Source organism: Corvus hawaiiensis, chromosome 11, assembly GCF_020740725.1.
Source record: "Corvus hawaiiensis isolate bCorHaw1 chromosome 11, bCorHaw1.pri.cur, whole genome shotgun sequence".
Taxonomy (NCBI): domain Eukaryota; kingdom Metazoa; phylum Chordata; class Aves; order Passeriformes; family Corvidae; genus Corvus; species Corvus hawaiiensis.
Window position 1 is genome coordinate 3,692,444 of NC_063223.1, and position 13,012 is coordinate 3,705,455.

Sequence of the window (13,012 nt, forward strand, 5' to 3'; positions counted from 1 at the left end):
TTTAGGAAGCACCAGCGCATATCTTCTCTTAGTGCTGTCCAGCTTGGTGCACTTCTATTCACTGCAGTGGGATTCAGTATCGGTCTTGTTGAGGGGGGGAAAAAAAAGCGAGAAAGATGCAGCAGAGTGGTGAAAAATGTGAGAGGTTTTCAGCCCAGCCACTAAGGAAATTTAAGTGGTCTGATGGCAAATCATCACCATTTCCGTAAGCAGGAAGCTGTCAGCTGATGGATGAGGATGCATGAGCATCTCTATTCTGCAGGCAGGAGAGGGACTAAGGCTAAAATATCACCGTGCTTGGTGTGACAGTCTCACTTAAAGTCACCAGGTTTGGCAGCGTTTTCCTTTGGAGGCCTGTGCCACAGAAATTCACTTATTCAGCCCAGGAAATTGCCTTTCAGTCATTCTGCTGGGCTGATTAATTAGGCTTCTTTAGTGAAAAGATCTGAGAAACAAAGATCTAACACCTGATTTATTCTATCTGGGTAGAGTGACCCACCCCTGTGCTGGCACTTGTGCTTCAGTTAAGAGCTCTCCACACGAGGAAGAGGAGGGCAGGGCCCTGAACACTGAAATGAGGGAAATCCCGCGGCTGGGTACTGCAGAAATGCGGCAAGAAAAAGGTTTCACAGTGTAATTTCTGTCCCATTAAAATCAGCTTTTTCTCCCTGGGGGTCACTTCAATCCCAGCATTAGTTGCACATTTCCAACATACAGAGAGGCCTATTGAAAACCCACACTTCCATTAGCAAATCCTCATTTACCTGGGAATTTTCTGCCTGGTACTTTTCCTGCCGGCAGTGGCAGAGGCTCACGGTGCGAGCGGGGCGCAGACGACATGTTTGCTCAGATAATACTTGGAATCTATAAATACCACTTTGAAATCTCCTCTTTGATAACATCGGGCCAGATTTCAGAAGTTATTTACTCTGAACAGCAGCTAACTCTACAAATAATCCTGCCAACTGCTCCAGGATTTCTCCCACCGTGAACGCCAGCAATGATGGGTGGCAGAGCCGGGCCTGGGGAGGTCAGTGGCACCCCACAACTGACCTGGTCCACCACGGGTTTGTCACCAACCCTTGTGCCCGTTGGCACACACAGCCTGGGGGGTTTGAGTTCTGCCTCCCCACCAGGAGGTAGCCAGTGCTCCCCCAGTAATTACACAAGAACTGGGCTATTCAGAAACGACCTCAGGCATCAAACCCAGAGGCTGCTAAATCCCTTTCCCTGCTTCCTTACAAGGAGGGCCAGGGCTGTGGGGGAGGCAGATGTCCTCTTAGCACCCAGCTCACCCTCACCTGAGCTCGAGACACCCTCCTGGTACACCTGGGCCAAAGACATCTCTCATTCCAGCTTCACAGTCTTACAGAGTCATGGAATCTTTGAGGTTGGAAAAGCCCTTCAAGATCACCACGTACAATTATTACCCCAGCACTGCCAAAGCCACCATTAACCCATGTCCCCAAGTGCCACATCCACACGGCTTTTCAATCCCTCCAGGCATGGGGACTTCACCATTGCCCTGGGGATCTGCTACTCAATACTCCAGACTGCACCCCAAACACCACGCTGAGAACCCAGAAGGCACCCCCTGATGTAGCACACAGCAGTCAAAAAGTGTCCATGGCAAATAAAACCCCACCCCACCCCTGGAGAGTGCAGTAACCCAGATTCCGACACTCGGGAGCTCTGTAATTTGCAGCATTCCCTTGGATTTCATTTTCAGCCCTGCCCAAAATAACAACTCTTGCCCTTTGTCGGTCGGGGAGGATGCTCCAGGTCAGGTACAACGGGGCCCATCAAGGAAGGGAAGGACTAATCCTTGCTCCAAATCCATCCCTTTCCTGCTCAAACTCAGGACTCATCAGTTTAGGAACACAGCAACCCCTTCAGGGAGGTACCACAGACACACAAACCTCAGCGGGCCCCTGCTCCCAAATCCAAACTCCTCCAGGAGCACAACTCCCCCCAGCCACGACACTGCCGGTAATTGCGGTGACATTTTCTCCTCTGCTTTGATGTTGCTTTTCTTGTAAAAAGAGCAGAGGGTGGAGTTGGGTTTCTGTTGTTTGTGCTTGAGAAAGACTCATTATAATGTGCTTTGGGATGTAGATGGTTTAAGGGTCTTTTCAAGTTTTTTTCCTTATTTTTTCAGATTAATTTACTTGAAGGATCATCAGGGGACCAACCCACATGTGCATTTCATGCTGTATCGTTTGGTTTTGAACCAAAAGCAAGATCTTAAACAAAACTGAGTGGGTTTTTTATGCTGAGCCACATTAACAGATGCAGCAGGCACGGCTGGATCCCAAGTCAACCACAGATCTGCAAGGCAAAGCCTGCACCAATTACTCTTGGAATCATGGAATATCCTGGGTGGGAAGGGACCCACAGGGATCACCCAGTCCAACCCCTGGCCCTGCACAGACACCCCAACACCCCCACCCTGGGCATCCCTGGCAGCGCTGTCCAAACGCTCCTGGAGCTCTGGCAGCCTCGGGGCCGTGCCCATTCCCTGGGGAGCCTGGGCAGTGCCCAGCACCCTCTGGGGGAAGAACCTTCCCTGATCTCCATCCCAAACTCTCCTGGAACAGCTCCAGCCGTTCCTTGGGTCCCGTCCCTCTCCCAGAGATCAGAGCTGCAGCCCCTGATGAGTCTCCCCTCAGTCTCCTCTCTCCAGCCAGGTGCCCTCAGCCGCTCCTCATTTGGCCCCCCCGACCCTTCCCCATCTCCATGGCTTCCTGTGGCCACTCTCCAATGGCTCCAGGTCTTTTTTATATTGTGGTGTCCAAACCGCCCCCAGGACTGGGGGTGAGGCCACCCCAGTGCAGAGCAGAGTCCCCTCCCTGGATGCTGTTCCTAATCCCCCCAGGACAGGGATGTCCCCCTGGCTGCCAGGGCACTGCTGGCTCCTGTTCCACTTGCCAGCAGCCAGGACCGCCAGGTCCTTTTCTTGCACACGCCGAGGGATGACGAAATCCTTTTATCAGAGAGCCAGCCTGGCCTGGGCTGTTCTCTGAGACTCAGTGGCAGGGAAAGCAGAGCTGAAGTGGAGCCACGTGCATGTCCCTGAGCACAGGAGCGTGGGGTGGCTGCTGGCTGCTCACAGGACAGGGCCCCTCATTCGCAAGCAGGGCCAGGGGCTGCTCCGCTGCTGCCAGGCTGAGCACAGCTGCACAGAGGGACCGCTGGGTGTGTTCTGGGAGCTGGGGAGGCCTTTCAGGACGTTCTGGGTAAATAAGCACTGCATGAAGGACAACACTGACCTATATTCCATCCTCATGGAGCTGCTCCGGAGCCTTTCCAACTGCCCGAGCAGAGGGAAAAGCAGCGTGCAGAGCCAGCCCTCCAAGGTGGAGAGCACGAGGAGCTACTGCAGGCTCAGGAGCTGATTTGCAAGAATTCACAGGAAGGTTTAACAGCTCTTTTATCTTTGGCTCCCTTCTGGTGTTATTTCAATGTTGATTTGCATAGTCAATATAAAACTCTTTACATCTAAACTGCCTGCAAGGATGACACCATCAATCCTCGGCTCTATTCACAAAATTTATTATTTGTTTCAATTTAAGAGAGATCATTGCCGGATTACACAGTTGCTGATGAGGATTTATATTTACATTTACAGCAAGCAAAATACATGTCCTCGTTTTTTTTTTTTTTCTTAAGTCATCTCCAGCACTGTGAAAGAGAGAACCAAAATAAAATCAGTGTGTACACTCTCCTGAATGCCTGCAGATCCTGTTCTGCCTCATCTTTCCTTCAGACAATATTGCAAATTAGTCAGCATCTGTATCACAGCAGAGCATGAGCTCAATCATAAGGCAGAATTAAAGAGTATTACTGAGACGGCCTTAATCTTACGTGGCTGTGAAATCGAATACTCAGATGTGATAGAAAACTGGGATGCAAAAGGCCCCCAGTTGTGCCTCCGTGACATCACATCAGACACCAGAAATCCACCCCACACACGAAGCAAGTGCAGCGACACCAGTGATGGATTCACCCCCACACAAATGTCAGGGCATGGAAAACACGACTGGAGAGATTGAGGGGGGAAGGAACCGAGTTTCAGGAGATATTGCACTTATCCGGCCTGACCTGTTGAGCAGCATCAAGCCTGTGATGCAGCAGATTTCACCAAATAAGTCTTTTAACACAAATCTCATGGGATTTGGAAAAAAAATAAACCACAAAATAACAGGGATGCATCACCAAGCCACCTGAACTCTGGTTTCCCACCTAACTGAGGAAAGAAAATAACTGAGCTGTGATAATATTCTACATCACCCACAGAAGTTCATAAAAGTTACAGCTTCTCTGAAATAAAAGGAGTTTGCGTGTGAAACGACCTGAACAGAAGCTGAGTGCTGAGTTCTGCCTTGGAAAAATAAAGCAAAATTGTTTTCCAGGACAACAGCAGGAGAAATGCTCCATCCCCAGTGCTCCCCGTGGGCAGGTGGAGCTCCTTGGAGCACTGGTGTGATCACACCAGGAATCTCCTGCCTGCCTGGACCTGCCAACACCTGCACTGCCCACCTTGCACAGCAGGAACCAGCAGAAACATCCATCCCAAAAGCACCCGAGTGAGAACTGACGTTATTTGAACCAATGTGCAAAGCACAAAATGTGCAAACACACAGCCAAGATCCCTAAAGCTGCACAGCAAGCTGCTCCCAAAACTCCCAGCTCCAGCCTGGATCCACCTGAGCTTGACACAGGAGCAGTGGGGAGCAAGGGTTCAGTTCACTTTTCTGAATTATCACCTCCAGAAAATAACAGATCCTGGAATGACTGGTCCGTGACCTAACCAACCACTACATGATTAATAGAGATGAAAGCAGCTCGCTCTCATCGAACCTGCTCAAAGCAGGATGAGCCCTGGCCTCTGACCAAAGGTCTTCGAGAAGTGAATCATGCTCCAATGTGTCCTCGTTCACCTGGTTTGTCTTTTTTTCTCCTGTATTTTCTTTTTCAGTCCCCTGCAATTATTAGAAGTGTCTTATAATGGAACAGCACTGGCACAGATTCCCAGAGAAGCTGTGGCTGCCCCTGGATCCCTGGCAGTGCCCAAGGCCAGGTTGGACATTGGGTCTTGGAGCAGCCTGGGACAGTGGGAGGTGTCCCTGCCCATGGCAGGGGTGGCACTGGATGGGCTTTAATTCCAACCCAAACCCTCCTGTCCCTGCTCTGTTACTGGAACAGACAGGGAGGGAACGAGCCCAAGCCCAGGAGAGGAGTCTGACATTTCCTGGTTTCACCTGCATTTACATCAGACCTTCAGATATCAACTCACTGACTTCAGGCAAGGAGAAACCCAACCCTACAAACATCTCCCCCCTTGGTACCTGTTCCAGGGTTGCTCAGATCCCAGGCAGTGATACAGATCCAAACTGAGGAACATCTGACCTCTTACTCACTCCCAGACAGATTTGCCCAAGGCAACCTTGGTGCAGAGTCACAGTAAGCTACTAATGCAAAGATAAAGACCATAATACTCAGTCAAGCAGAGGAAAATTCCAGCCACGGAGGTCCAGTCTCCTCCTTTTTGCAATTTGAAGTCTGAGTCTACATCCTGCTCAGTGCCAAGTCTGTGCTACTGTCACTGGAGCCACCTGAACATCCCAGCCACGTCCTCTGAAAAGCACAGGCTGCTGCATTATTAATGCATGGACAATAAAAACAGTGTGTGCCTTCCTTGTATTTATTAATTTGCTGTTGTTCTGTAATCACTGACTAACATTTGTCTCAGGAGTGCCTTTTAGCTGAGGTACCCCAGTAGCTGCAGAGGCTCCTGGCAGGCTGTGAGCAGCAGCACGTCCCTCTCATGGCCTGCTCCTGTTCCAGCCCAGCCGTGTTTATACGGACTGCAAGGGGCTCACAATCCCTTCACGCTGGCACCAATTACTCAGGGATGAGTCACACAGAAGAACAGTGCCCAGTGGGGTCAGTCAGCCTTTGTGCAGCCCAGCCTGCTCAGAACCCATGGACACGCCTGGCTGAGCAGCAGCCAAGGGGGCAGATGTGGCTGAGGCTCCCCCAGCACTGCAGCTGCGTGTGGTGATTGTTATCAGAGCACAAAGCACCCCAAAAAGGCACAGACTGTGTCAGCAGGGCCTCGGCTGCCAGCCCAGCGCTGTACCAGGAGCCCATGGCACAGTCAGGGCATTCCAAATTCCCTGAGCAGACACTGATACAGAGGGCAGGGATGGATGGGATATTGGGAAGGAATTGTTCCCTGGGAGGGTGGGCAGGCCCTGGCACAGGGTGCCCAGAGCAGCTGGGGCTGCCCCTGGATCCCTGGCAGTGCCCAAGGCCAGGCTGGACACTGGGGCTTGGAGCAGCCTGGGACAGTGGGAGGTGTCCCTGCCATGGCAGGGGTGGCACTGGATGGGCTTTAAGGTTCCATCCAACCCAACCCATTCTGGGGTTCCATGACTGGCAATAAATTTTGACAAGATTATGATCCAGCTGTCCCCCAGTCTCTACCACCCCCCCAATAGGATGTGCCTGGGGGTTCCAGCACAGCTGCTTCCCCTCGAGCTTCCCAAGCCTCCAGCGGCTGCCCTGGGCTCCCGTGGGTCACACATGTGGAGAAGGAGCAGCCCAGCAAAGCTGGGATGTGTGCCCAGCCCTGCTTCATGGAGAGCAGCATCCCTGCTTTGCATATCTGTAAAACCAGATTAAATACTGCTTAGTCATTTCCAGCAGCCATGGGAGAAGTGACCCAGAAATTAGCTGGAAAACATGACATGTATTCATCGTTGCTTCTGCTGCCAGACATGGGTGAAACAGCTACCAGTGAAGAAAAAAGAAAACAAAAAGATTAATTTCTCCCTCCATTGCTCTCCTTCACTTTCTAACATGAGTTTCTTTCACATCTTAAGACAGTAGAAGTTGTTTTGCAGAATTAAACACACACATGCAACAGCAACTCTTCTGTTGTGGTCCTGGAATCCCCAAAACCATCCAGGACTTGCTCACATGGCAAAATTTCAAATCCTAATTCTGTCAATTATGAAATGAAACTACCTCAATTCAGCCTTTTATATAAACACTCACTCAGAACAAGGCTGGATCAGGCTTAATCCACTTCCAGAGTGAACTTAACCAAACCTCAGTCAGCTCTCCCACACAAAGAGCCAATGTGGTTTAATTATCTGACCCAGGATTAATTATTACCTGTAAATTGTGTTTTAGTCTGAGCCCATCCCCTGGAACAGGCAACAGTGAGGGGTTATTTTATTTTAATGCAAACAGTCCCAAATTCAGCCAAGACCCAAAAAAACCCCCTTGGAGCATCCAAGTCAGTTCATTTTAACATTCCTTCACTCAGTTATATTTCCAGACAGAAAGACCCAGTAGGAGCATATTTAATCTGAGCAGCATCTTGCGATGATTTATGTTAATTGATATTTAATGGGGTAATTTTAGCCTGGTGCCATTAGCTTTGAAACCTGAGAGATTAGAAAGATCTTACAGTGGAGCTTCTCCGTGCAGAGAAAATTGTGAAGGCAGAAATGCTGAAGTCTCTAGAAAACATTCAGCCAGATCCTCTGCAAAGTGGATGAACAGAGATCCTTAAGAGGCAACATCTTGAGAATTCCTCCTCCTTGCCCTGGACTGGTAGGGAGATGGGGTGGGGGGAGAGCAGCACAAACATGGGAGAGGGAGGGAGCATCTCTGAGCACAGAAATAGAAACCCAAGGGGTGTAGGGAATGAGCTCATCACATCCCAGCATGGCAACTGTCAGAGGAGTCACAGAATCACAGAAACCTGAGAAATAAACCAATCTGGGAACACTGAAATCGCATTTTTAACTTTCTTCTCCCTCAGAGCAAAAGGAGTCAGTAAATCAGATGCTACAGGTCCTTGCAGCCTGGGAGACCTTCACAGCAGAACAACCCCTGGACAGCAATTCACTTTAAGAATCCCCTGTTACTTTGATAATTATTCCACCTTACACCATTCAAAACCTAGCTGAGATGGGTAACCACATCTTTCAGTACCAACTCAAAGGCACATTTTCCTGCTGTGCAGGTGCTCTGGGGCTGGAGCAGCCATCCAAAGGGTTTGCTCCTTCCTTTAGGAAAGGAGAGGTCACTGGAATCTCTTCTTCCTTGTTTTCCCCTTCCCTGTGTCAGGATCATCCTGATCTTTTGTATTTCATAATGACAAACCCTTCCCTCTTCTTTCCCTAACAAGGCTGGTTATTTCAAACACTTTTAAGTATATTCCTTTGATTTGTAAATTAATATTCTCCAGGCAGGGAAAAAAAATAGGACAAAAATAGGACCTGCTGTAATGCAGGCTGATCTTGTTGTTTACTGCTCATTATTTGCACCCGGGGTGCCTATGTAGGGCACACAGGTCCCGTCCCTTTGGGTGCACCTGTCCCAGCCCAGGGAGCTGGCAGGGCCACCAGGGCTCTCCCAACAGGAGCGAGGCCGACACATTTCCCAAACTCGGGTTTCACAGCCAACATCTCGTAATCTCCTTAGAGCTGCACACCTGGTCCTGCCAGAATCACCTGGGTGCTCCCAATGCCAGCCCCCAGCCCCGCAGACGATGGCAGGGGGCACAGAGCAGGAGCGGGGAGCAGGCCCTGGCAGCACCAGCTCCGCCTGGAGCTCTGCCCTTGCAGGGTGGAACGGAGCCGCAGCGATGCTTGGCTGGCTCACTGCTGAAGGCAACGGAGCTGAAGCGCTGCTTAGGGCAGCCAAAAGCCTGGCTGGCAGAGGAGCTCGGCAGCCAGGGCACCCCGCGGGCCCTGGCACTGGGGGAGCTGCTGAGGCCCTGCCAGCCCAGCTGGCACAGCCCGCGCCCTGCACACCTTGCTCGGAAAGGAACGTACTCTGGGCAGCAGCAAGCCAACACCACTGCTCAAGCAAACACAAGTGGTTTTCAACAAAATCTGCCCCCAACTCGCTTTGAGGACAGAAGGGCCCAAAGGAGGCACATCTCTGCCTTCCCCTGCTGCTGCTGGGCTATGCTTGAGCATGAACCCATCCATCCATCCATCCCATTTCCCAGCCTGGACAAGCAGCTGAGCTGAGGATCCAGCCCAGCACCTTCCCCTGGAGAGGTGGGAGCAGCACAGCAGCAGCCCAGCATCCTCACTGGGGGCATCAACCCAAATCCTCAGGAGGGCTGAAAGGGAAAAAAGGACAAGAGCATCCCTGATGTTCCTCTCCAGGACCACCTCAGCTCATTTTTAGCCCCCTTGGAAAGATTCGTGACCTGCCCAGCACACCCCAAACAGCCCCTTTTCCACCTGGGAGGAGTCACCAGCTGGCCCTCAGCCCCACTGACCTCTTCCCTCAGAACAAAAACTCTCTCTGTGTCACAACAATTCATTCCTACTTTTTCTCAACCAGCACAGATTTATCTGAATTATCACATCACTCACGGAAAACAAAGATACTGTCATGAAATGCAGATTTGAAGGAGAAAGGCATTCTGTGGATGAGGGAGGAATCCATGACCTGACAGAAGTCCCAACTCAATGCCCTCCTTGTAGGGAAACACCCAATGCCTCATTTCTGATCAATTGTACTTTCAAGTCACTTTCTTATTTATGGGTGACTGAGAAAACACTTGAGCTGGCAAAATAATTCACATTTGTTCGCGCAGACAAAACCAAATTTAATAATGCAGCCCTTTTTTAAAATAAACAAAGTCATGCATTACAAGAAGTGCATTTAGAGTCATTCTCTGTAGAAAATTCACAGCATGAACTCCAAAGTGCTGCTTTCCCTCCTCTGAAGTGAAAACCTTTTCCAATGTGTATGCAATACACTTCATACTCCACTAATAAAATAAGCAGCACCTGGATTTCTGTTGCTTCTACAAATTTAAATTCATTAATGGCAAAAGTTCTACTCAGCTGCCGAGACCCAGAGCAAGGTCCTGGCAAAGCCTCACATCAGTGAGCAGGAGATGACTAAAAATTCCTTCTTCCAATCCAAGGGGCTGTTAACAGATTTGTGGGGTCTGAGGATCTGGAGGGCAAAGATGGTAATTACTGGGGACAAAGTCAGGCCTCAGACACTTCACAGCAGGAGAGAAACATTCCTTGGGAACTTTGAACCATGTAAAAGCACTGGCAGTACCCCTGGAGAGGAAAGCTAAAGGGTTTTTTTCTTGAAATAACATGCTGAGATTCAATTCAAAGAACAAATTCCAAAAGCACAGACATTACAACAGCTGAAAACCCATCTTGCACCAGCAACAACCACCCCAGACCAGCTGGACTCATTCTTTCCTGCACCAAGGACATTCCTTCCCCTGAACTGCTCTTCCCCTCTCACCACTTCCCCTACCCCTCTCCTCTCTCATTTATCCCCTCCCTCATTAGCCCCCTAATTGAGCCCACCCCTGTCATGACTGCCCCACTCAGCTCCATTCCCCAGCTGCCTTTCTGTGCTCCCTCCCTGGACACGCTGGATGGCTGCCTGGGGACATTGCTATGTCTCCCTTCCCTTCCCTTCCCTTCCCTTCCCTTCCCTTCCCTTCCCTTCCCTTCCCTTATTTCCTCCTATACTGGTATTTTGAACCTTTCAGTTTGAAGCCCAGTTTTGTCAGTAAACAGCAACAGGTGATCAAGAAGTCCCATTACTCGTTATCCCAACACAGGGACCTGGCACCAGGCATCCCAACATGCTGGGAAAACAAGCAGGAGCTGCTGTCACAACCCACTGCTCCTCCAAGGAGAAAACTTCTGCTCCAGAGATGCTGGGAGCCTGCCAAGGAGAACAGGGCAAGGATATCAAGCCTTGGTAACAAGGAAGGAGGAAAAGAAAGCGTCCCCACATCCAGCTGGGGAAGGATGTTGTGCGGCTCTCCCAGGGGTTCCCACTCTGGAAGTTCCCTCCCAGCTTGTCTGAGCCGCAGGAGGCGATTCCCTTAATCTGCTCTCCTCTCCGAGTTCCATCTGCAGGAGGCAGATAACGCATCTTGCCCAATCCCTTTGTTTTTCCTTCTTACCCAGGAATCCTTCAGCGCAGGGACCGGGCCCATTGTGTCCCTAAAGCCCCGAACAATGGGGTTGGGTTCCAGTCAAACGAAACCCCCCAAACCACCGCCCACAAACCCCAACCCAGCTGGCACCAAACCAGAAGGGTGCCTGTTCCCCTCAGAACAAACTCTCAGATGCTGCTGTTTACCTTCCCTGTGCTCCAGGAAAATGCCTCAAGATTTATTTTTGTGCTTCCTTATGAATTTCAGACCCCAAACCTGGTAATGTTGCAATCACATACAATCATTCATTTATATATATATATTTATTTTCTAATATATTTTATGTGTGTCCTGAATTTAATTTTGTCCCAAAATGCCCTTATGGGATTTGCACTGTTATTTTAATAGTCCTAATTTTAAATTCATTTAAATGCATTTATGCACCTTTAGACTGAACTCATTCAGGCATTTACACCACAGTAATGAATTGTAGGACAGCAGTGTAGGCACAGAAATTCTCTCCTTCTGTAGAGTTTGTATTTCTAAATTCAATCGTGGGGTTCACTGGCATGCAAAGAGTCCAGGGACCTTTGTTAAGCGACGACATTTAACAATAAATGTTTGAGTAGATGCACATTGAGAAAGTCTCTCCTATTTGAATGTCAGAAAATTAGAAATATTCTAATGAATTCCATTTTTCACATCTCTCATCAAAGCCTTTGTAAAAAAGGTCACTATCTTCACTTGTTATTTTAAAAAGCCTCTTCCAATTTGCATTCCTGCCATAATTAGACGGAAAGTTCCCACAGCACCGCACCACAACAATCCGGGGGGACTCCTCTTCCTCCTGATTGTCAACCAATTTCAGCATCCAAAGGCAAAAATGATGAATTTCAGAGACATAATGAGGCTGATGGTCACAGTCAACATTATATAAAATATTTACATTTCATGCTTTCTCTGAACTGGGAGCTCCCTGAAGTCTAGCAGCCTGAATATGCTGAGATGAATTATTATTTTATTGACATTTTCAAACTACTCCTCTTCTTTATTTTTCTCCTTTAGACAAAACTCCTTCAAGCCCCTTTGCTGGATCTGACCCACATTTCAAAGAGGTTCCACTCTGCTGCTCTTGCTGTGGTGACTCCCAGCTGCAGGAGCTCGCTCACAGCCACGTTTTTCATCTCCTTATTGCTCATTCAGGTTTCATCCCAGCCCCAAGAATCCGGGAGCTGTTGGATCCCAGGGATCTTTGATGGCTCTGGTAACGCTGCCTTAATGCAGAATAACAATCAGGGCAGGGCTGTCCCCAGCCCGGCAGCTCCAGGGGTGCAGAGCCTGCCCTGGGGGTGCTGCTCTCTGGGAACACGGGATGCAGGTGAGGATGCAGATGGAGCAGCCAGGTAGAGCCAGAGGAAGGAGCCCACAGTTACCTGGGTCAAACCATGGAGTTCTGGGAATGAGCAGTGCCAGTGCCATGGGCTCAGCCTGTCCTTGCTGAGGGATGGGATACGGGCACATGCCCAGCCTGCTCCTGCTGGGAGCACCTCAGTCCCACCCACATGGGAGCATTTGGTGCTTACTACAAACAAAATCCGCCTCCAGCCCTGTTTGAAGCAGCCCAGAGCAGCTGGGGCTGCCCCTGGCAGTGTCCAAGGCCAGGCTGGACATTGGGGCTTGGAGCAGCCTGGGACAGTGGGAGGTGTCCCTGCCCATGGCAGGGGTGGCACTGGATGGGATTTATGGTCCCTCCCAACCCAAACCATCCCATGGTTCTGAGATCTCTTTCCCTGTAACTTCCAAAAGGCTCCAGCCCTGCTGGGCTCCTGTAGCAGCCCTGCAAGGCCTCATGGAGGGTTTCTTGTGATACCAAGAAATCAAGCCCTGAAAAATAACTCCCAGACATTCCATCTGCATTTAAAAGTCAAGTTCAATCTTCCCTTATTACAGCTGCAAAACCCCTCTCTACCTAATGCAGATAAAGTAACAAAGCTGCACTTCCAGTGATTGGAACTAAATGCAGTTAACCTTAAAAAGTCACTTTTACAAACA

The 13,012-nt window shown here is 49.8% G+C and overlaps 1 protein-coding gene across 5 annotated transcripts in view; it reads right to left on the reverse strand.

Moving 5' to 3' along the window:
* The window catches only part of GRM7 (glutamate metabotropic receptor 7), a 206,904-nt gene that overhangs the window by 176,403 nt on the left and 17,489 nt on the right, over positions 1-13,012 (reverse strand). The gene's annotated exons all lie outside the window — the stretch shown is intronic.